Here is a 2,762-nt window from a genome sequence, read left to right as displayed (position 1 = left end):
AATAATACCACAACAATTTTTTTTTTACTAACAATTTGTTTAAGTAAAAAAATATAATTTATTTTGAACCTACAACAGTTTACTTTTCATAAGCGAGTTGAAAACATTGAAGTAATAATAATTGTGCAAAATTAAATAAAAAAAAATGTTTAAATATAACATTGTTCTGATAATATGTTACATTGCTTATACACAAGCTTTTTCATGTGAGTGGCCTTGTCCGCTTAATGCTGAATGTACAGGTCAGGATAAATGTACTTGTAAAAATGGCTACAAAACTATAATCTCAGAAGAAGATGGTTTACCCCATTGCGAGTTGGAGTCTAGATCTTATGCTGAAGCGACAAGTATGACAGAAATACAAACTGTTAAAAACTTATTATCGCCATCAAAGCTTATGCTGACAACAGAGTCTTTAGTATTCTCTACAAAATTGTATGATGATGTTGATAGTGATTTAGTCGATGATAATGGTGAACTGAGAGGTGATTATCGCTATAAAAGAGATCTTGCGAAACCCCCAACAAGCGAAGTTACTACACTCAGACCAAATGTTTCAGAAGAGAAACTCATTTTTGGTCAAGCAGCTGTGAATAGATTTTATAGTAGCCTTGGATTTTTCTCAATATTATTAGCGTTTTTGTATATTATGACTGTTGTTTTTAGTTGTGTAAAAATATAACGAAATTCGTAAATAAATGCGTTAAAATTTTTGATAATAATATCGTGTTCAGTTTTCAGTTTAATATCGTTATTTTATTTTTTAAAAAGAAAAAAAAAAAGATTTATTTAGTCTAGTTACACGTTTATTTAAACATTTATCTTGTGGTTTTTCTGACCTTGGGAAAGTTAATTCTACTTATAGATCGAGCAAAAACCACAGTAGATATAGAAAGTGATCTATAGTTTCGCCTACAGACTGATCTATAATCTCTCCTACAAACTGATCTAAAGTCATGAAAATAGACTGAACTCTAGTCTAGAGTATAGTATCTCCTACTGACTGACCTTCTGTCTATAGCTTGATCTATAGACTCTCCTTATACTGATCTATAGACTCACCTACAGACTGATCTATAACCTTGCCTACAAACTGATCTAAAGTTTGCGAAAATATACTGATCTCTAGACTGACCTTCTGTCTATAGCTTGATCTATAGACTGCCCTTATACCGATCTATAGACTCGCCTACAGACTGATCTATAACCTTGCCTACAAACTGATCTAAAGTTGCGAAAATAAACTGATCTCTAGTCTCGTGTATAGTATCTCATACAGACTGATCTTCTGTCTATAGTTTAATCTATAGACTCCCCTTATACTGATCTATAGTCTCGCCTACAGACTGATCTATAATCTCGCCTACAAACTCATCTAAAGTCAAGAAAATATACTGATCTCTAGTCTCTCCTACAGACTAACCTTCTGTCTATAGCTTGAGCTATAGACTCGTCAATAGACTGGCCTAAGGACTGATCTATAGACTCGTCTAAAAACTGATTTATAGCCTCGTGTACAGACTAATCTATAGTCTGTCCTGCAGACTAATCTATAGCCTCGTCTACAGACTGATCTATAGCCTCGCCGATAGACTGTTCTATAGTCTCGCCTTGAAACGGATTTATAGTCTTAAGACTGATCTATAGTCTCGTCATTAATTACCGACTTTTATGTAGTCTCGGCTAAAAATTGGCCTATAGACCCGCCTACAGATTACTCTATATTCTCACCAAAAGTTTGTGCTACAACCACGCCTATAGATTTGTTCTATAACTTGCATACATACTGTTATATACTCACGCCTATGAAGGTTATGGTCGACACTACATTCTACGCCCATATAGAGTATAATGTTGTCAGAGACTACTGATAACTTATTAAGTTTATCTCTTTACTTTTTCAACAACTCTTCTCAAAGTAATTGAACAAAATTTGTTTCTATTTTTAAAAAGAATTCAAGCTTAAAAATAAAGTAATAAATTTCATAAATTTATATAGAAATACATATTTTTTTCAATGATAAGAACTAACTGTATTGTACCCCCCATAATGATGACTTAAAAAAAATATCAAGAAAACAACAAAATTTATCATCAAAAATTTTCATCAAAAAATAATGCAGAATTCAAAAAAAAAATACATCCGATATGTTATAAATTTTCTGATCGATATTTAAAAGATTCACCAAATACATCAGCCTTAATAAACAATCTATAGAGCCAATCGAAGGCGATATATTTGTCAACATCTTATATAAACCAAATTTTTCTATTTAGTACAATTAACATATTTTAAAAATGTTCACAGTTGGGTGATTCTCGAAACTTTTCTGCCCACTGGGTAATACATAGAAATCTTTTAGTGCTACTTTCAACAGTCAGCCAGGCATCACGCCAGTTTTGTTATTGTTGAGAGTGTCTTATCTGTGATAAAGTTTTTCGAACTTAATTACACTAATACTTGTACAAAGAGGGTCACACATATGTTGGAATTATATAAAAATTCAATATATTCCAACAAATATCACATTTATGTATACATACATATATTTTTTTCCATTATTCAACAACAGCATTTAGTTCAGCAGTAAGTACAGTGTGTACTAATTACACTGGTTAACAAAAGTAATATAAAAGGAATTAAATATACCGAAATAGTAAAACTTACACTAATCTAGAACTGAATTAGAACAGAACTAGAACTGAACTAGAAGAGAACTAGAACAGAACTAGAACAGAACTAGAACAGAACTAGAACAGAA

This window comes from Lucilia cuprina, chromosome 2 (assembly GCF_022045245.1).
Source record: "Lucilia cuprina isolate Lc7/37 chromosome 2, ASM2204524v1, whole genome shotgun sequence".
In the NCBI taxonomy this organism is placed as follows: Eukaryota; Metazoa; Arthropoda; class Insecta; order Diptera; family Calliphoridae; genus Lucilia; species Lucilia cuprina.
This window is presented reverse-complemented; position numbering follows the sequence as displayed.